Below are 23,342 nucleotides of genomic sequence, written 5' to 3' on the forward strand. Positions count from 1 at the left end.
TACCTGAATGGCCAATGGGCACCTCTGACATAGTATAAGCAATACCAAATCATCATTTTACCCTAATACCCACTCATTTTTTAAAATAGATAAACTGCTTTTTTTTTTTTAAAGAGAGAAATGTAAGGGACATTTATAGTTTAAGAGACTTAAGAGATATATCAACTGTATGGATCATATGTTGCATCTGATTCAAAAAAGCTGGGAAACATTATGGTATAATCAGGGAAACTTGAACACTGAGTGATGATATTATGAACTTGATGCTAAATTTTCTGTGCAATTAACAGTATTGAAGTATGTTTTTTAAAAAGTTATCATTTTGAGATGCACACTAAAATATTTATGGATGAAATTATGTGACATGTAAGATTTTTCCTTTAAATCCTCTGGGGCAGGAAAGGGACTGGGGGTTATAGATGAAACAAAATGAGGCATGAGTTGAAGCTGGTGATGTTTATGCAAGGAGTCATGCACATAATTATCTTCACTTTGACATCCATTTAAAATTTCTCATCATAAAAATGTTTTTAAAAAATCAACTAAAGGTTAAAAAATGAAATTAAGTTTTAAAAATATACATCTACTTCTCACTCCCCTAGTTTTGCTGACAAATCCTCTGCCCTTCATCTTTATCATTTTGCCATCCTTCTCCTTCCCATGACCTCAAACATAAAGGACCTGTATTGAGCCCATTTGCTTTCCCTCCAAAGAATACTTTGGTTCCTTCTTGTCCTCTTTCTTCTAATCACCAGGTTCTAATCACCTGGGAGTACAGGTTTTCATTTTTCTTTAATTTCTAATAACTTTCTGTCTCCCTATCCCTGATTTTCCTAAGAGCAGAGTTCATCCTAACCAGAATAAATACTATTTTAATCAGAATAAAACAATATTCTAGTTCCACTTGTATTCCCAGAACATCCCCTAGGGCAGACTTATTTTGAGAAAATAGAGTGATCTCTGAGAGGGCTTGCCACCTAGAATGAAGCACAAAAGGATTTCTGACCTTGGATTTGGTAGAAGTGAGATCATGAAGGAGGTTTGGGATTGATTTTCCTTTGGTCTTCGCAACTGGAGTTACACTTTCCTAATAATTGTTCAATAAGCAGAGATAGCTGGGCGTACTAGATAAGAGTACCCCAACTTCAGGGCTTCAGTTCCCTACTAAGAAAATAACTGTGCTTATACCATAGGATCATTATGAGGATTAAATGAGATAATATGTATAAAATGCTTAAAACAGTACCTGGCACATAGTAAGTGCTATTTTAAAGTTGGTAAGATACAATTCCTTTGGTGAGTTAGCAAATCCTTCTGTGATTAGAAACTGCCCTACCTCATAGTTTCCAGATTATATTCCCTAATTTTGATGAAACTAACCTTCACAAAATGAATAAAGAGCTTTAAAAGATGTCTGCAAAGGAAACAAGGAATAAAGATAGCCCTAATAATATAAATACAGGTAACAGTAAGAAAATGCAGACCTGATTTTTCTATTCCTAATATAAGCCCTTCGTAGCCATGCTGCAATGAAGAAGCAACGATGATAAAATTAAATCTGACAGGAAGTCAGCCAAAAATAAAAAGAAGCCAGAAATAACCGAGAATACTATTTGAAATATGAAATATGAGTATATACATCCATAATTGTTATGAATGAGCCTCTACAATCTGAAACACAGAGCTGCTGTTTTGTGAGTCAACAAATGGAAGATGCATCAGAGAAGATATAGTCTCAACAGTAAATGGTGTCTTAGGCTGAAAAAATGTTTTGTGAGAAAACTATGTTAGTTGGAGCTGCAACTTTAACTGAAACAATTTTCAATAGATTATTCTAGGTCACTATTACAGACAACGTATTAAAGTTGGGTGTGAACAAAATGCTGAAGCATATAGCAATGCAATTAATTACATAAAGACAGAATATTGAAATATAGTACATTCCTAATATTATACAAAGATGAGCAGTTGATAGTAAATTTTTAAATTTCAAGCAGAGATTCACTGGTTATCTCATATTTAAGAGAACTACCAGATTTAAAGATGCTGAATATTGCTTGTTCCCTGAAAAAAAATGTGATGACTGGTGGCAGTTAGTAATATGCTATCCATCAAATATTTTAAAACAAATGAACACACCTAATCTGTCCTTTAAAGGTAAAAGACAGAGAGAAAGCACCAGATTTTTGAAGGAAAGTCTTTCAAAATAAATTGTACTATATAAACACTACTTTGAAAACACATATTTGAAAATACTTTCATTACTATGCAATCTTTGGGGCAAAACCAGTGAAATATATCACAGAGATACATTTTTATGTCTAAACACTTTAAAAGCTTTGACATTATCATTTGTTTTAGAATCTTTCAAATGAAGAGTTTCATTGGGTTTGAGCTCCTTTTCAAAAAAAAAATATTAAAATGCAAAACCATCCAACTTCATTTGCAAAAACAAGTGATAGGCATAGGGAAGGTGGCATAGTGATAGGGAAGATGAACATTTACTAGCCACTTTTCAGTAAGTCTACATCATTGCTGAATAGGATTAGCAGTGATTTAGTAAGTACCTCCAATGAAGTACTTCTTCCATTCAGATCTAGAGCTCATTTTAGCTATTTTCCCAGCTAATTCACCATTAAAACCAAGTATCAAAACAAATTAAATCAGAACCAGGACTTTAAAAACAAAGAAGCATTTCTGTCACACTACTCTCACAAAAAATATTAGTATCATTATAATCACTTATACAAAGTACCTTTTAAAAAGTTCATTTGAAATAATTTTATCATTCAAAAATTTATATAGTAACCTATTTATAGCATGCATAATATACTAGTAAAGCATCTGTGTACACATACACATGTGTGCATGTGTGTGTGATTTCCAATTAACTAATATTAAATTCTATTTCCAACAAGATATTGTAAGGAGTTCCATAGACCATCTTCTATTTCACTACTGAATCTGATGAAAATTATTTAAAACAAACAAACAAACACCATTTAAAGTCAAGGGAAATGGTCCGAAGGATACGCAGCAAATAAAGAATTCAAAGTCCACTGAAATTAGTAACAACAGAGACTGTGATGTTTGAACCGATGTTCACTTCTCTACTATTCTCTCCCAGCTCAGTGACACAAAAACTCCTCTGCAGACTGGTGAAGACACACAGGGCTTCCTCTCCCCTCAGGGCCCAGCTGGAGGCCATCAGCCAAAAGAAGCCCAGTGTCAACATTTCTCATCCTGCCCCCATACCTGCTGCTGAGGCTAAGTTCTGATTGAATGCAGCTGAGAAGTGGGGCCTCGCTCCTTCCATCCATCACCCACCAGTGGGATGCAGGCTCTGCCTTAGTTATAGCATGCTAAGAAGGCTGAGGCCCACATCCCCTTTGCCACAACTGCTCATAGAATGAAGTATCACTCAGAGGGAAAAGCAAACTTGTCCCCACTTCCAGTTTAAGTCCTGGCTCACTTAGTATACACCCAAGAGAAATGATAGAATATGTCCATAAAAAACCTTGTATACAAAAGTTTATAGCAGCTCTACTTCCAATAACTTTTGAAAGTTATCTTTAAAAAAGAATGGGAACCATGTTCCATAAATTCTGTTGCTGACGGCACACAACCAAAAGAAGTTAGAGATCACTTATTAGCTATTTTTTTTTCCATTCCAAAGCCAGGGAAAACTTAATTTTTTTAAGTTTTCATTTTTGTCAGCACTACACTTGCACACAGTTTAAGACTCAACTAGCGTTACAAGATCAAAATACAGCCCCCAGTCATGTCCTCCATTTTCCCCTCCAGAGAGGTAGCCATGTTAATCTTTTCTAGATGTCTTTTGGTCATTATCAACTTATATCCAACAATATATTAGTATTGTTGTTTCTTGATTTGGGGGGAGGGTTTGTTTTAAGCATCATCTATTTATTTCCCATTATTTTAAAAAATGCAAATTTAGTTCCATTTCTTTCTCTTGTCCCACCAAACACATGGGCCCTTTCACCTTCCCATCCTCCCAGACTCTCCAAGGGGTGTCCACATTAACTTATTCGTTGTTCTTGGTGGATGGGTGTATTGAAGCTATATCCTAATTCTTGACATTTGTATCACTGTCTATAAGGCAGCCTCATCTATATAACTGCGGCTGTTTATGAACCAGCCAAGTTCTAGTGAAGAAGGGTGAAACCCCACAGATGGGGCTGAAACCAGTGCCAATCCCATTATATATACAAAATAAACTTTCAGGTCAGTTCAGTTGCTCAGTTGTGTCTGACTCTTTGTGACCCCAGGAACTGCAGCACATCAGGCCTTCCTGTCCATCACCAACTGCCAGAGTCCACCCAAATCCATGTCCATTGAGGCAATGATGCCATCCAACCATCTCATCCTCTCAACCCCTTCTCCTCCTGACTTCAATCTTTCCTAGCATCAGGGTCTTTTCCAATGAATCAACTCTTCGCATCAGGTGGCCAAAGTACTGGAGTTTCAGCTTCAGCATCAGTCCTTCCAATGAATATTCAGGACTGATCTCCTTTAGCATGGACTGGTTGGATCTCCTTGCTGTCCAAAGGACTCTCAAGAGTCTTCTCCAATATGACAGTGCAAAAGCATCAATTCTTCGGTGCTCAGCTTTCTTTATAGTTCAACTCTCACATCCATACATGACTGCTGGAAAAAACTATAGCTTTGACTAGATGGACCTTTGTTGGCAAAGGAATGTCTCTGCTTTTTAATATGCTGTCTAGGTTGGTCATAGCTTTTCTTCCAAGGAGCAAGCGTCTTCTAATTTCATGGCTGCAGTCACCATCTGCATGATTTTGGAGCCCCCCAAAATAAAGTCTCTGTTTCCATTGTTTCCCCATCATTTGTCATGAAGTGATGGGACCAGATGCCATGATCTTAGTTTTCTGAATGTTGAGCTTTAAGCCAACTTTTTCACTCTCCTCTTTCACTTTTATCAAGAGGCTTTTTTAGTTCCTCTTCACTTTCTGCCATAAGGGTGGTGTCATCTGCATTTCTGAGGTTATTGATATTTCTCCCGGCACTCTTAATTCCAGCTTGTGCTTCCTCCAGCCCAGCGTTTCTCATAATGTACTCTGCATATAAGTTTAATAAACAGGGTGACAATATACAGCCTTGACGTACCCCTTCCCCAATTTGGAACCAGTCTGTTGTTCCATGTCCAGTTCTAACTGTTGCTTCTTGACCTGCATTCAGATTTCTCAGGAGGCAGGTCAGGTGGTCTTGGTATTCCCTTCTCTTAAGAATTTTCCACAGTTTATTGTGATCCACACAGTTAAAGGCTTTGGCGTAGTCAGTAAAGCAGAGGTATATGTTTTTCTGAAACTCTCTTGCTTTTTCAATGATCCAGTGGATGTTGGCAATTTGATCTCTGGTTCCTCTGCCTCTTCTAAATCCAGCTTGAACATCTGGAAGTTCAAGGTTCACATACTGTTGAAGCCTGGCTTGGAGAATTTTGAGCATTACTTTGCCAGCATGTGAGATGAGTGCAATTGTGTGCTAGTTTGAGCACTCTTTCGCATTGCGTTTCTTTGGGACTGGAATGAAAACTGACCTTTTCCAGTCCTGTGACCACTGCTGAGTTTTCCAAATTTGCTGGCATATTGAGTTCTGCATTTTCACAGCATCATCTTTTAGGATTTGAAATAGTTCAACTGGAATTCCATCACCTCCACTCGCTTTTTTCGTAGTGATGCTTCCTAAGGCCTACTTGACTTTGTGTTCCAGGATGTCTGGTTCTAGGTGAGTGATCACACCATCGTGGTTATCTGGGTCTATGAAGATCTTTTTTGTATAGTTCTGTGTGTTCTTGCTACCTCTTCTTAATATTTTCTGCTTCTGTTAGGTCCATACCATTTCTGTCCTTTATTGTGCCCATCTTTGCATGAAATGTTCCCTTGGTATCTCTAATGTTCTTGAAGAGATCTCTAGTCTTTCCCATTCTATACAAATAAACTCTAGATCTAAACACTATGATACTTATAGTCTTCCACTCTAATTCCCTCCATTAATATCCAATCTCTTGGCCAGGCATCTATAGACCAGAGAGACTGACTTGCCTAAGATCAATTTACGTTTGTTGTATCATTCAATAACTGAACTTTTTTTTTTCTCTTCATCTTTTCCTTAACTTACATGCATGACAGACATTACATTACATTGCAGACATGACTCTTCAGGAGTAAAGATTGGAAAATTTTTCCTATAAAGAGCCAGAAGTAAATATTTTAGGCTCTATGATCATAAGGTCTCTGTCTCAACTAGTCAACTGCTATTGCAGTATGAAAACAGCCACAGACAGCCTATTAACAAATGATGAATAGACATTGGAACATAGATTTTCAAACCAAAGTTCCAGTATATTTTATTGTGAACACTGAAATTGGAATTTCATATTATTTTCATGTAAAAACTATTTGTGCTAATATTCTTTCAATTTTGTTCAACCATCTAAAAATATAAAAGCTATCTTAACTCATGGACCTTATAAAAGCAGATGGTTGGCTAGGTTTAACCCATGAGCCATAATTTGGTGATGTCTATCTTTGACTATGATTGACTAAGATTTAACCAGGGAAGTTTTCTAAAATAATTATTAAACTTTAGAAACATATTTATTTTCCCCAAATATCCTACTTAGGGATCATGGTGGGAGTAGGCAGAAACTATCAATAGCATTGCACTTGTGGTTTTAACACTTAACACCCCTCAAATCTAACTATATACAATTAAAATTAATTCTAGCATTGTCTGAGAACATAAACACAAACAAACAAACAATCCCCCACACTGTTTAGTAACCTGCTTGGCAAGCTTGTAAACTGAAAATTGAATTCACTGTTCAACTGAGTGAATTTTATGGTAACTGTAATCTTGAAAACTAGACAGTAGGGGGAGAAAAATCATCCAGTCTTTCTCAGGAACCTAGCTAAGAAACTTTCTTCCTTTTCTCAAGTTCTGTCTTTTTTTTCACTCCTTTTCTGTCTCCCTCTCTTTCTTTCTTTATTATCATTCATAACCTTTCACTTCTAATCACTGTATTATTTTCTAATACATAGATTATGACTAAGGAATAGAAAACTGGTTTAGAAAAGTCAACCTACCAAATTATTATTTTACTTATTTACAAGTTAATTTGACTGGATTTTCAAAATTGAACTGACACTAAACATCATCAGTTAGGAGCCAAACCTGTCTTTTGTTTCTGTGGAGATTTCTGGTAGCTTTGCTCCTAGTTGGAAACCTTACACATTCCCATCTTTACTAAATTATCATTGGCTTTAATTGCTTGAGAATCAATATTTATCCAGTTAACATTTACCCTCCCACTTTAAGTGTACATACCTAGATCTGAATACATCTTGTTAGAAGATGAAGTATATCTTTCTGATAGTTTTGCCACAGTGCTAGTGTGAGGGACGTACAGAGACCACAAAAATATAGAAGAAAGACAATTCTAATAAGCCAATGTAATGGTTTTCTTTCCTTGCCTCAATTTTCTTTACTGTTTGGCTATTTTAAATGTGATATGAACTCCATACATTTTTAACACAAAAAGAGTAAACGCTATTCACAATAGGAAAAAAAGAAAAATATTAAAACTGGAAGAAATTGTTACCTTCTCTAAACATAATCCAATACAGCAATAAGAAGGCAAATCACATTGATATACACTGGTGTGGGGGCGGAAATCAGGTTATGATTCCCGTTATATTTGGTCCTAGGACATGCACATTTATTTGACATGAGCATACCTATGCCTCTTTTCCATGGGTTTATGGAAGTACATTTGCTTTTCTGGTACCATGATCCTTTTCCATCTTTTTTCATTTTTTTCTCTAGCGCTTTGGGACAAATTTAGAGCAAAATGTACTCTTAACTAGTGAATCAAGGGTATAATCAAAGTAACATGTGTTAGAATGATTTGTTTAAAATGTTTACAATAATCTCTTCTGTATATTGTGATCATTTTATGAAAACGATTAATGAGATTTTATAATTAAATGACTCCTGGGGGGAGAAAATGCAAAACAAAAAACAACAAAAAAGTTTGATAGTTTATGAGTTAGACTCAAGCTTCTCTAGGTTTCCAAAAAGCTAACAGGAATTTCTGAATTATGAATTTCTTCCTGAGGCAAGTCAAACTGTAACTTTAGGAATTTCTGTAAGAAAACTACAATCTTGCATTATTTCCAGTCTGAAGCCAAAATATTCTTTTGAATTTTGGCTTAAAAACTTACATAATATTCCTAAAGTCACTAACTATCAAGCTCAGGGATGTTGCACAAATTTAATGTAGATACATTTTAAGTTCTCCAAGACCGGCAGACACAAATGGACATATGGTTAATTGAAACAGTCTCCAACTGCTCTAGAGATTTGGGGAAAAAACCCAGTGTATGAAATGTGACCATCAAATATACAAATGCCTATGTAATCATGCCCCACGTGTGTTCTCTCTCATCCCACGTGTCTGAGTCATTTATATTTTCTTGCTCTGATGCACAGTTCACAGTTCTAATAGTGACTTATGGGAAATAAAACCATTTGATAATGGTGTAAGTCATTATTAAGAGTTCTCATATCTCTTTTTTTTTTTTTAAAGCAGGAAAACTTTCCAAACAAAATTAAGCATGGAATCCCCAGAGTGGAGTGTTGATGATTTTTAAAAATAGGAGCTTTGAAAATGTAGATTTTTTAAAATAAGAGCTTACTTCATAAAACACGTGAGCAAACAAGATAGATTCCCTAAGTTGGGGGTTACCCACCAAGGTCTCAGGGACAAATCTGGCTTGTCACCTATTTTTATACAGCCCACAAGAATGGTTTTTGCATTTTTAAGCTGGTGAAAGTGAAAGTCACTCAGTTGTGTCTGACTCTGTGATCCCATGGACTGTAGCCCGCCAGGATCCTTTGTCCATGGAATTTTCCAGACCAGAATACTGGAGTAGGTAGCTATTCCCTTCTCCAGGGGATATTCCCAACCCAGGGGCTGAACCCAGGTCTCCTACATTGCAGGCAGATTCTTTATTATCTGAGCCACCAGGGAAGCCCTTTTGAAGCTGTTGAAAAGTATCAGAAGAATAATAACCTTTTATGAGACATGAAAATATATGAGATTCAGATTTCAGTGTCCATAAATAAAGTTTTATTGAAATACAGCCATGCTTATTTACTTACTTACTGTGTATGGCTGCTTTCATATTACAATACAGATTTGAGTTCTTGTGACAAAGACATTATTATCACTCACAAAGACAAAAATATTTACCATCTGGCCCTTAACAAAAAATGTTTGCTCACCTCTTCTGTAAATGAGAACAATCTAGCTCACTTCCTAAAAACATGCTTTACAGTTTACTTTCCACATGAGTTTGAGTAAACTCTGGGGGTTGGTGATGGACAAGGAGGCCTGGCGTGCTGCGATTCATGAGGTCGCAAAGAGTCGGACACGACTGAGCGACTGAACTGAACTGAACTAACAGGTGGGTACGTTATCTACTCTGCCAGTTGTAAATATCCCTGGGAACCGTTCATCACATCTACCTGAGGGCAAGTATCGTAACTAGTAAATTGGGTAGGTAATTTCTCAGCTCTCTGCTTCACCTTGTCAAGAACCTCAAAGAAATTAATGTGTCATTTCTGCCATCGAGGAGCTTAAAGTCTAGTTCAGAAGAAAACAATCTTCTGTTCTGCACTGGGTCAAATGAGAAACAGTTCATTTCTGTGATTTTTATCAGGAAACCATCCTACTAGGCCTGTGCTCAGAAAGCAAGTGAAAGCAAAGTCTGGAGAAAACCGGGAGGATATTTCCATCACAGCAAAGAATTTCAAGTCAATACTGGACTTTGCTGTTCTTAAGACCTTCCACCTTCTGCTTAGCCTGCCCCTTTGCTCTCTTTTGTTCTTTCCCATTCTTAGTTCTGCTCATCTCTAGTCCAGAGCCATCAGGTACTCCTTTTCTGCTTTACCTGCTGCTCACCTAAGCCTTCAATGTCCCATCTTTCACTCCAAGCAACTTATCAAAGTTTAGCTTTATGTTTCCTAAACAAAGATGATTCTCCTAAGAGAAACTCTGAAGCCACTTGTTAAGATAATACTACTTAAAAAAAAAAGACATAACAGCTGACAAGGGGAGGATGGGAGGAAAGCATCCTTGGTGAGAGAAAGGTTTGGAGATAGGTACAGGGTGGTAGGGAACAAGCTAGACAAGAAGAGAGTTTGTATAACAGGAGTTAAAAGGAAATAAGAGGCAAGCAAGCAAGATGTGGCCAAACGGCTTGGCAAAGGTAAAACTTAGCGAAAAAATGGAAAATCATTGTAAGTTTTTAAACATATGAGTAGCATGATGAAATTAGCACTTACTGAATGTGGATATTGAGGCTAGATTCAGGGGACAGGTACACGTAAGATCAAGAAGTCGGATAGAAGGATGTTGTAATAACCCAGTGGGATATGGTAAGAACCTGGACTTCAGCAGGAGCAATGGGGATGGAGGGGGAAAAATGACTATAAAGATTTTCTAGAAAAAAAAGAAATTGATGTGACATACCTTTAGGGGATGGGAGGAAGAGAGGAGGATAAAATTTGAGCCTGGATGACTTGAAAAATGGTAGAAATTATCAAATATATTATCACTTTAAAAATAAATACAGAATTTATCTTTCCTACTTTCATAAAAAGAATCCAGTCTTCTTATAGAAAAGGCACGTACACATATACATAGGGAAATAAAATTAAGACAGAGTCTAAATTAATAGAAATAAAGGTAATTGAGGATGATGTCATCCTCTGCCTAAGTACTAAATTTAGCTCTGAAATTCCTTGCAGCTGAGGCAGGTGGCTTTGCAGCTGTAACTATCTATACTATTTTCTTCAGAGACCATCACTTGTCTGGCAGTAAATTCTGGGAAAATAATCACAGTGATCTTTACTGAGTAATGCAATAGATATGGTATTAGTAGTGGTTCCTTAAAAAGACACAAACATACACACAAAAAGCTCTTCATATGGCCAAAGCATTGATCAGCAAGGGGAGAAAATCTGTGGGCATGGTGTTAAGTCAGTTCTGTGAAGGCTTTTCTAAATGAAATGAGGCAGGTATGGATCAAGTATGGTGATATGTGAGCCTGTTCAGGACTAGGGCATGGAGCTGGGCTAGAGTGCAGATGCAAGTCTTTCTTGTACTAGAAATACACAACCTGTATCCTGGAGCAAAAAGGAGACGCTAAGACTTGACTCAGGAGTGAAGGAACGAGAGGACAAGGTGAACAGTGAAGCTAGTTGGCCACAATTCTTCAAGAACTTCAGGCCACTTCTCCATCTTCTCTGGAATCTCATTAACAGAGAACAACTAGTCCATTACTTTCACAGGATCCTCACAAAGTTAACGAAAACCACCTTTCATGGTAACAGGAAATTGTCACAGATGCCTCCTTCCCGACCTGTCCCTTGGCATAGGGTGGGAAGTGAAGGAATGCTGAGGGGACGAGCTTGGTGGGGACCCCTGGGGAAGTCACATGCTCCACCTGGACTCTGCAGGAAAGGAGCATGGCCCATGTGAAATCTTAAGAAAAGGGTATTTGGACTTTCCTGGTGATGCAATAAGGGATACAAATCTGCCTGCCAACACAGAGGATGTGGGTTCAATCCCTGGTGTGAGCAGATTCCATATGCCACCGAGCACTAAGACTGTACCCACAGCTACTAAAGCCCGAATGCCTAGAGCCTGTTCTCTGCAACAAGAGAAGCCACCGAGATGGGGAGCCCGCATACCACGAGGAAGAGCAGCCCCCAACTACTTCAACTAGAGAAAGCCAACACACAGCCAGAAGACCCAATGCAACCAAAAATTAAAAAATAGAGAATTTTAAAAGAATAGGGTATTTAATAGTAACAACTTTCTCCCTTACAGTTGTTACCGTTAAAAATTTCAGAACATTTTCCTTCAACATTTTCAGAAAAACATAGTAAATCCTAGGCTGAACACAAAACGCATGCTCCGTAATCACCCTGTCCTTAACACACTGTAATTACTTGCTCTCTTGTCTGTTTTTCCCACTGAATAATAAATAAGTTTCAGAGGACAAGACACTGTCATCTCACTCATCACTGCATTGCCGGCACCTATCACCGTGCTCACTACATTCTATGTTGAGTAATGTCGAATGAAAGCCTTCCCACATTTTTCTCCTTTAGCTATTTGGACTATTCCTGATCCTGACTCAATTTCTTCCTAAAGCAAAGGGACTGTCTCTCATTCTGACTCAAGAAGTCTGAAGCTGTTGTATTGGTAGTCATAATTATTAATTGCATAGAATTTTGTCCTATTATTCTTGAGTAGAGTTGTTGTAACAATAAGGGTATATAGCAAATATTCTTTTCTCTTCATTCCCCTCTATTTCCTTCTCCGTAGTTCTTCCCAAATTCACCAAAAAATCCCTACCACCTCTTTGCCTCAGTTGTAAATAAAATTAATGACAACATGGCATTTATTGGATGTTGACCATATGACAGCCTTTGTTCTAAGCACTACATTTACAAAGAAGGGAAAAGAGACACAAAATAATTTTTAAAGTTGCACTCCCCCCCCAGTTCTGACAACCAAAAATTGGGGGGGGGGGGGGGCGCGGGCGGTAACTGACCCAAGCTGAAAACCATTGAGATAGACAAAGGCTTAGAAATGGAGACAGAGTTGAATGTTCCAGGTCAGTGGTTCCTAATTGAATGGCCCTTAGACTTGCAGAACCAACATCACCTGGGAGCTTGTTAGAAATGCAACATTTCAGGCCCCTCTCCAGACACATGAATCAGAATCTGTACTTTAACACCATCTCCAGGTGATCCATGTGCATACTGAAAGGTACTGCTCTAATCCTACCAAGAAAATGTAGGCATTTCTGAAAACCTTTAGGTATTAAGTTCTAGATAGTTGAGAGAAGGGAAGACTGATGAAGGTCTGGATAAACAGTGAGGAGGAGAGCAACATGGTGTCAGGCAAAAATTGTCTAAGGCAGATGGTTAAAAAAAACCAAAAACAAAAAAAACATAATGTTCAATTTTTTATTCAATTGTTTCCTGTGCTGCGAAACAATCTCTGGTGGCTTAGACAGTAAAGAATCTGCCTACAGTGCAGGAGAGCAAGTTTCAATCTCTGGGTTAGGAAGATCCCCTGGAGAAGGGAATGGCAACCCACTCCAGTATTCTTGCTTGGAAAATTCCATGGACAGAGGAGCCTGGCAGGGTACAGTCCATGGGGTTGCAAAGAGTTGGACACGACTGAGCAACTGACATTTCCACCTCCTCTGTCCTCTGTGTCCCCAAAGCTGCAATAGAAGGAGCCCTGCGTCTGTATTGAAGAAAAGTCAGCTGCTCCATATCTATGTTGATGAGGGGCAGATGGAAGAAACCAGTTGCAGAAGGCAAGACACAGGAGACAGAGCAAGAGTTCAGAGAAAGCAGAAGCTTCAAACAAGAGAAACACAGGCCCCAAGGCTCCAGCAATGTGTAAAGGGGCAGGGTTGCCGGTTCCAGGCATCACGCTCGTACTCAGCTGTGTCCAACTCTTTGCGACCCCACAGACTGCGGCCCACCAGGCTCCTCTCTCCATGGGATTTCCCAGGCAAGAATACTGGAGTGACATTGCCTACTTCAGGGGATCTTCCCCACCCAGGGATCCAACCCGTGTGCCCTGCATCTCCTGCACTGCAGGCAGATTCTTTACCACTAAACCACGTGGGAAGGTGGTTTCATGCATGGAATGGGGATAATATCCATTTTCATGTAAATGGAAGAAAGCCCCAAAGAGTAGGAAAGGGGACAGGCATCTGTAAATTTGCACCCAACTCTCTACATGTCCTATGGCTTGTGTGTCAAACTCGGTCACTTCTTGTTTCTAAGGAGATGTGTATTTTCAGAAATGAATCTTTTTCTGAGATCTCCAGTCTCATTTAATCTGTATTTATAACTAAAATTTCCATAGAATGCAAATCCTAATGTGGATATTTTAGTAACAATCTTTCTGTTAACCTCAAAATAAACAAGGGAAGAAGCAGCAGAGCAAGTGACTAACATATTTGTGTGACAGCCCATGCAATGAAATGGATGCTGCAAATGGATAATGAAACGATATTCGGCATATTAGCTCTCAATAGATCGAAAAAAAAATCTATTGGAGCAAACTTTAGCATGTCAATCAAAAATTTTAAAATATCAACTCAATTAAGACTAATTGTATTAATTAGTTTGAACAATACACACCAGCACACCAGGAGTCAACTGTTTCAAATAGTCGCAAGTTAAAATTTATGTTGAAGAAATGTTTGTTTTGAAACAATCTGCTTGATTTCCATTTTAGAAAACAGTTTGGTAGTCTCTTAAAAAGCTAAACATACACTTATCATATGATCCAGCTACCCTACTCCTAAGATAACTGAAAGACTATAGGCATACCAAGACTTGTACATAAATGCTCATAGCAGCTTTATTTCTAAGAACACAAATTAGAAAAAACCAAAAGTCCATCAACTGGAGAATGATAACCAAATCATTGATCATCTGCCTAATGGAATACAATTCAGCAATAAAAGAGAAAAGAACTATTTATACACAGTAACAACATGGACAAATTATTTATGCTAAGTGAAAGAACACGACCAGAAGTGCACATGTTGTATTGTTCTATTCATATAAAACTCTAGAAAAAGCAAACCACTATGTGGTGACAGAAAGCAGACCTGTGGTTTTCTAGGGAGGGGGCCGTGGGAAGGGAATTACGAAGGGGCACTGAGAAAATTTTCAGAGTGATGGCTATGTTCATTATCTTGGTTGTGCTAGTGGTTTCACAAGAACACATGTATGTCAAAACCCATCAAAGTGTACACTGTAAATATACGCTAGTATATGTCAATTAACCCTCATTAGAGAGGTGAGAGTTGGACCATAAAGAGGGCTGAGTACCAAAGAATTGATGTTTTTGAATTGTGCTGGAGAAGACTCAACAGACCCTTGGGACTGCAAGGAGGTCAGACCAGTTCATCCTAAAGGAAATCAACCATGAATATTTACTGGAAGGACTGATGCTAAAGCTGAAGCTCCAATACTTTAGTCACCTGATGTGAAGAGCCAACTCAGAGCAAAGGACCCTGATGCTGGGAAAGACTGAAGGCAAAAGGAGAAGGGGGTGACAGAGGAGGAAGTGGTTATACAGATATCACCAACTCAATAAACATGAATTTGAGCAAATTCTGGGAGATGGTGGAGGACAGAGGAGACTGGCGTGCTGTAAGCCATGGGGTCACCAAGAGTCTAACATGACTTAGTGACTGAACAACAGCAAAATTGTGAGAAAACATCATGCCACAAACTGTTTTTAAATGATAATCAGCCATAAATTAATCACAAGAGGAAAGAGTGCTAAGCACATTTAACATTTTCAAGCATCATAGGAATCATTCCATTTCTTCTTCAGCAGCACTGGAGCTGGGTGTACCTCTCTGTGAACAGTCCAGTGCTCAGCAGGCAGGCTACTGTAGTTCTGGATGTTAAACTGCTCTCATCGTGTTTCTCATATTAATTAAATCATGGTACTCATGTTGTGATTGTTATTTGGTCCACGTAAGAAGAAGTTGGCTAAAACTCAACATTCAGAAAACTAATATCATGGCATCTGGCCCCATCACTTCATGGCAAATAGATGGAGTCATAGTGGAAACAGTGGCAGACTTTATTATTTTGGGCTCAAAAATCACTGCAGATGGTGACTGCAGCCATGAAATTAAAAGACACTTGTTCCTTGGAAGAAAAGCTATGACCAACCTAGACAGCATATTAAAAAGCAGAGAAATTCTTTTGCCAGCAAAGGTCCATCTAGTCAAAGCTATGCTTTTTCCAGTAGTCATGTATGGATGTGAGAGGTGGACTATAAATAAAGCTGATTGCTGAAGGACTGATGCTTTTGCACTGTGGTGTTGGAGAAGGCTCTTGAGAGTCCCTTGGACTGCAAGGAGATCCAACCAGTCCATCCTGAAGGAGATCAGTCCTGGGTGTTCATTGGAAGGACTGATATTGAAGCTGAAACTCCAATACTTTGGCCACTTGATGCAAAGAGTTGACTCATTGGAAAAGACCCTGATGCTGGGAGGGGTTGGGGGCAGGAGGAGAAGGGGACGACAAAGGATGAAATGACTGGATGGCATCACCGACTCGATGGACATGAGTTTGAGTAAACTCCGGGAGTTGGTGATGGACAGGGAAGCTTGGCGTGCTGCCATTCATGGGGTCGCAAAGAGTCGGACATGACTGAGCGACTGAACTGAAGTGAAGCTTTTTACTCAAATAGGCTTTGGAACAGAGTTGAGCTCTATGGTTGTGAGAAAACCATGGATGTATCATTTTGTTTACATAAAGAGCTGGTTGAAGGCATGCTGCACTCACTGCAGGTTCATTTATCAAATGAGATAAATCTGTGAGAGCACTTTGTCAATTATAAAACAGTAGAGAGCTGGAAATAGTTTCTGCTACTGCTTCTGCTGCTGTTGATTAATTAGGATGGTGACTGTGATTATTAATTCATTTGGTCAATACAATTAGCTAATTTATATAGAAGCCTTGAATTCCAAAGTGAACTGATGCATTAATCATAAAGTTCACATGAAACTGATAACTAAGTAAATGAGCTAAGTGCTCCATGGGCACACCCGCAAAATGAGTGTGATCAGCACTGCTTTTGTCTTCTCTAAAAGAGGTATTATATTTATACATATATACACAAGTGTGTGGAGAGGGCCGGGGTGAACCGCGTATATATAGCAGCCCTGGGGATTATTAAGACTGTAAAGAAATGAGAAAGATTAAGTACAAGCTAGGCATTTTGTCCGGAGAAGGCAATGGCACCCCACTCCAGTACTCTTGCCTGGAAAATCCCAAGGATGGAGGAGCCTAGTAGGCTGCAGTCCATGGGGTCGCTAAGAGTCGGACACGACTGAGCAACTTCCCTTTCACTTCACTTTCATGCATTGGAGAAGGAAATGGCACCCCACTCCAGTGTTCTTGCCTGGAGAATCCCAGGGACGGGGGAGCCTGGTGGGCTGCCGTCTATGGGGTCACACAGAGTCGGACATGACTGAAGCGGATTAGCAGCAGCAGCAAGCATTTTGTGTGTCAAATAATACTCTAGTCAATGAGTGTCGTAAACAGTTAACATGAGGGCAAATAAACATCTCAAATAGTAACTCCTCTTTTACTTCTCTGCATGTTAGAGAATATTGACTTGAAGCAAAGATACCTCACAATCTCCCATTTTACAAGTGTTTACAGCTTCTTTTTCTGCCCCCTACATTTGACCTTCCCCGTTTCATTCCCAACCTCCTTTCTTTAATTCCCTCTGGCCTGCCGGGCCCTTGTAGGACAAAGCATAGGTTCAGTTTCTCTGCCTCGTTCTCTTCCTAGGATTTTCCTTTTTGGCAAGGATAACATATGTCAATCAGGGCCTACACAACTCCTCCTTTCACATACTTTTTTTTTTTTTTTTCCAGAGCAATGTCACAATGGTAAGTTTTTGCTAAAATCTAGTTTTTTGTGCTCATTTTGAGCACATCATATACACAAAGACCTTCGCGTGCTTCTTTGCACATTCCAAAAGGTTTGAAATGAAGACAGTTTCCTACTTCTCACCCGAAGCCTTCTTTGACTCAGGCCTCTCTCTCATTTCTGAGCCTGGAGATGGTCTGGGATTATCACTCTTGGGCCTAATTTCCCTCCTCAATGCACCATATAATGGATTTTTAAAAACACAACCTCAAGAGTGCTGATTTAATTAGTAGAGGCCCGTAGACTCAAATTTGGGAATCATGTAATATAATGATATAAATGTTGGTTTATATTTTGAATAATGTGAATGTTGGTGTGGAGCAAAGAGTAAATGTCTGGGAGGTCTGCTAGCAACTGGCAAGAGCCATGACACCCCATGAGCCTCATAAAAGATTCCTTTCCCATCAACTTTCTTGGATTAGCATTCTTTCTTTGGCCAACTATAGGAACTACCTTGTCTGCTGGGACCTGCAACAGAAGGAACTATAACCCAGGTCCCAGGGGACCGGCAGGAGGCTAAAGTCTGATTCTACTAAAATAGACCGAATACCACCCAGCTGGAGAGACTGCAGGAATGCACCTCTTACTGGGGAACCCTCTCACCCATAGGAGAAAGTATCAAAACCTGTATTTTTAATGCAACGCACATGGATATGACTGCTGTTTGCTGTAAAACACAGACAAAAGATAAAACATGTCAGTCTACGTCCACCATGAATACAGTCCACAAACCAATCCAAGTCTATCTGATTTTCCTTCAAAATATTTCTTAATTCCCATAACTGGTGTCCAGCCCAGGCCTTCCTTGGTTTTTTCATGTGCAGATTGCATAGCTGACATTTCTTAAAGGCCTGAGATGGGGCAGGCACTTTACATGCACAACTATTAATTCTAAAAGTTACATTATAACTCAAGAGTAAAGCTTTTACAAATGAGGTGTGGAGGAGAGCTATTGTTTCTGTCTGCCTGGCACCCCTTTCCTTCCTCTTATAGTCCTTTGGGGCATCATTCCTACCCCACCCCACTCCCAACAACAGAGCATTGATTAACCCTCCTCCCAGGCATGTGTAGGTCAACCATGGAACTGTAATGATGGGCTGGGGATGAGCCAATGACAACGACACAACAACTAAAATAGCTTTGTGCTGGCAACTATTCCAAATAGTTTCAATATTCAATCCTCACAACAGCACTATGCCATAGGCCCTAGTATTTTCACCCTTTATCAGATAAGGAGACAGAAGCACAGACAGGTTAAGGAACTTGACTATGGTCATAAGCTAGTTTTTTTTCTCAAAACTTAGAACTGTGGCTCTAGAAAGAGTCCTTTTTCTCTTGGTGAAGAAACCAGGAAGAGCTACAGTTACCAGTTACCACATTCCCTATTTCATAGTGAAATCTGCTCACAGCCCTTCCCCAGAGAGGAAGAGAGAATCCTAGTGGTTTTGAATCTCTAGTTTCATTTCTTGAATTCCCGCAGTTGCCTTAGCTTGACTGTTCAGCTTTCCTTCAGCTTTGGGAGTTAATCCAGCTTACTGTACAATGCCTTTTGTCTTAACACAGATTGAAAAGAGATTCAATCACTTGCCAGCAGAAGATTACTGGTTAACACCAGGAAAAAGAGGCTTAGAGAAGCTAGATGGCAGAGTTGGGAACACAGCCAGGCTTTTCTGATTTGAAAGCCCCTGTGCAGTCCACATGATCAACCCTCAGCTGGCCTGCCTGTCACAGCATCTCACCATGGCTGTTCCTTCCACTCACAACTGCACAGTAAGTCTTTCTTAAACAATGCTTTCATCACTTCAATTTCTCTAACACTTTTCCCCCTTTCCTGATGTATCTAGTCCACACCCCTCTCCCTAGTTTCTGATGCCCTCCAAATCAGGCCTCACTTAAACTTGAATGTTCCCACCATCCCCCACACATCAAGAACCCAGCCTAGTAATTTACACTGCTATCATTTCTTTACTCAAGTCCTTTCAAATGACTAAAATTAAACCTACTCAAGACTCAGTTCAAGTCTTGCCCTTTTCCAGGAATCTTGACCATCCTAACAATTATTAATTTCTTTAACCGGGAGCACCGGACTATTTTGTCTGACAGAAAGTTAGTTTAACAAGGCAAGTGAGACCAGTATATCCATCTTCATAACATATATACTTTATTTCATCTGTTAGCTGTTACATGAAAGTATTACTAACTCAAAGTGTAAAATAGGAGTTGTAAAAAAAGAAAAGAAACCAAATTGTAGAACTGATTCCACTTTAATAGTTAAAATGATTTCCTTTAATACATTTATCTCTTAAGTAAACGACTCAAGTTTTATTTTCTGTTAAGCGTCAAACACCAGAATTCAGATAAAAGTCCAACTGAATGGAAAAGAACAAGGACTATGATTTTCTCCAAACATATATTTCTTAGTTGAGATGATTGCCTTTTTTGCAAGTTCAAAGCCCTTCTTCCTCTGTGTGAGGTGTTTGGCCCCCCACTGATGGTTTTCGGTGAAGCTGGACTGACATTCCTGACATGCCCAAGAACTCAGTCTTGACCACACTCAGGAATATTTCAATCCAATTAAGTGGAAAATCACAAAGCTCACAGCCACCAGGATGAACTACTACTGTTTCTAAAAATGCTATTTATATCTTTCTTCTTCTGAACCTTAGAGTATATAACTTTCTGTTTAAGTAAAAACTGCTTGAGCCCTTGACTTGGAGCCACATATCATCAAATTTAAGATACTCCACTTTTACTAGATAATGTCCCTACAAGCCTTGTTTGGTCTGTACCACAATGTTCAGAAATGATTGTTAAAGGCAAATCAATAACATATTTAGACAATATAGGAAATATTCTTATGCCTTCAGGATGAGAGGCTGACTTCTTTAATAGAACATACAAAGTGGTAATAATAAAAGAAAATTGACAAATATGACTTTGTTGAAATTAAAAATATATATTCATCAAAAGATACAGTTAAGACAAAAAAGGCAACCCACAAACTAGAAGGCAATATGGGTACACATATAATCACAGATCAATAAGAAACAGACAAGCAACCCATTTTTTAAAAATGAGCATGAGCCCTGAATCATCTCTGCAGATAAGAGGAAATCCCAGTAAACAAGATACTTGTGAAAAGTGACACATTTCACTAGTAATTAAGGAAATGAGGGTTAAAATGCAATGAGATATAACTAATTACCTACCAAAATAGTTAAAATTAAGACTCAAAATAGCATGTTTATAGAACTAGAACTCACACACAGCTCTGGTAGAGGTATAAATCGTCACCACCATTTTAAGAAACTTTTGATCGATGACGACACCCTCTCATGCATTCCTTGGAAAATCTGAATAACATGAGTGAGAACTCACTACCATCTCCTCATCGAAACAGGTCCAGCACGTTGCCAAAAAAAAAAAAAAAAAGAAACTTTCCGGCATTATCAACAACAGTTGAAACTATTCACGCTATGACATAGAATTCCACTCCTAAATATATAACTCAACATAAATATGAGCATGAAAATTCATGGAAACATTATTCACAACAGCCAAAACCTGGTCAAAGGCCAAATGTCCATCAGCAGTAAGATGGATAAATTATATTCTATAATAGAATTTCAAAAATACCATATGAAGCAAAAGAAATGGGGGAGGGAGTTGCATGACTGTAGTTACATAAAGTTAAAAAATCAAGCAAAACTAAAACATAAAGTTAAGGATAGTGTTTACCTGTAGAAGAGAGAATTCACTGAGATGTACAGCTATAATCTGCATTTTTCAAAGTATAATATTAAACATTTAAAAATATGTTAAGAATTATTGGCAATGACAATTAGGAAATTATTTAATTTCTCAGGACACTTTCAATAGAGTAATTTGGCTAAAACAAAGATTTTAAGTTTTTATATATATAAGGTGAAAGTGAGAAAGAAGCAGAGGCAATTGGTAGGCAAATGCTGAAAAGAAGGAAGCTACTGAGATAGGCTGGGACCTGGAACCTTTTTCTGGAGTGCCTGTACCTGGACAAAGGTCTCCTGGAGCAACAGAACAGAAGGAAGTATAAGGGACTAAAAATAACTACATTTATGTGCAGTTAGACACAAAAGGGCCAAAACCCACTACCTCTTGTGAGGTGCCAGGCACAAAAGCAGGGCACATGACGCTTACACACGGCACCACCAACGAAGTGGGCAAACCACCTGTCTCCCTTCTAGCTTGAGCCAACTGTCTATCCCTACCCTCAGCCCATTTAAGAACCCCCAGCCTGCCCTCCTTGGGGAGCCTGCAAGGATACCTGTCACTTGTTTTTAAGTACCTATAACAATTGATGGTATGGAGCAGCGGCTGTGCTTTGCTGGAGCAGCCCTGAAGAGATACCCCACGTCCAAGGCAAGAGAAACCCAAGTAAGACTGTAGGTGTTGCGAAAGGGCATCAGAGGGCAGACACATTGAAACCATAACCACAGAAAACTAGCCAATCTGATCACAGGACCACAGTCTTGTCTAACTCAATGAAACTAAGCCATGCTGTGTGGAGCCACCCTAGACAGATGGGTCATGGTGGAGAGGGCTGACAGAATGTGGCCCACTGGAGAAGGGAATGGCAAACCACTTCAGCATTCTTGCCTTGAGAACCCCATGAACAGTATGAGAAGGCAAAATGGTAGGATACTAAAAGAGGAACTCCCCAGGTCAGTAGGTGCCCAATATGCTACTGGAGACCAGTGGAGAAATAACTCCAGACAGAATCAAGGGATGGAGCCAAAGCAAAAACAATACCCAGTTGTGTACGGGACTGATGATAGAAGCAAGGTCCAATGCTATAAAGAGCAATATTGCATGAGAATTGGAATGCTAGGTCCATGAATCAAGGCAAATTGGAAGTGGTCAAACAGGAGATGGCAAGAGTGAATGTCAACATTCTATGAATCAGCGAACTAAAATGGACTGGAATTGGTGAATTTAACTCAGGTGACCATTCTATCTGCTACTGTGGACAGGAATCCCTTAGAAGACATGGAGTAGCCATCATAGCCAACAAAAGAGTCTGAAATGCAGTACTTGGATGCAATCTCAAAAACGACAGGATGATCTCTGTTCGTTTCCAAGGCAAATCATTCAATATCACGGTAATCCAAGTCTATGCCCCAACCAGTAACGCTGAAGAAGCTGAAGTTGAACAGTTCTATGAAGCCCTAAAAGACCTTTTAGAACTAACACCCAAAAAAGATGTCTTTTCATTATAGGGGGCTGGAATGCAAAAGTAGGAAGTCAAGAAACACCTGGAGTATCAGGCAAATTTGGCCTTGGAGTACGGAATGAAGCAGGGCAAAGGCTAATAGTATTTTGCCAAGAGAACGCACTGGTCATACAAACACCCTCTTCCAACAACACAAGAGGAAACTCTACACATGGACATCACCAGATGATCAACACTGAAATCAGATTGATTATCTTCTTTGCAGCCAAAGATGGAGAAGCTCTATACAGTCAGCAAAAACAAGACCGGGAGCTGACTGTGGCTGAGATCGTGAACTCCTTATTGCCAAATTCAGACTTAAACTTAAGAAAGTGGGGAAAACCACTAGACTATTCAGGTATGACCTAAATCAAATCCCTTATGACTATACAGTGGAAGTGAGAAATAGATTTAAGGGACTAGATCTGATAGACAGAGTGCCTGATGAACTATGGACAGAGGTTCATGACATTGTACAGGAGAC

General features: G+C 39.1%; 1 non-coding gene across 1 annotated transcript; it reads left to right on the forward strand.

Moving 5' to 3' along the window:
- The first annotated feature begins 20,923 nt into the window (after window positions 1-20,923).
- LOC136171277 (small nucleolar RNA SNORD116) lies at window positions 20,924-21,014 on the forward strand. The gene has a single exon (XR_010663821.1). It is a non-coding gene; the product is annotated as a small nucleolar RNA SNORD116 (small nucleolar RNA).
- The last annotated feature ends 2,328 nt before the right edge of the window (window positions 21,015-23,342 follow it).

Source organism: Muntiacus reevesi, chromosome 6 (assembly GCF_963930625.1).
Source record: "Muntiacus reevesi chromosome 6, mMunRee1.1, whole genome shotgun sequence".
NCBI classification, from domain to species: domain Eukaryota; kingdom Metazoa; phylum Chordata; class Mammalia; order Artiodactyla; family Cervidae; genus Muntiacus; species Muntiacus reevesi.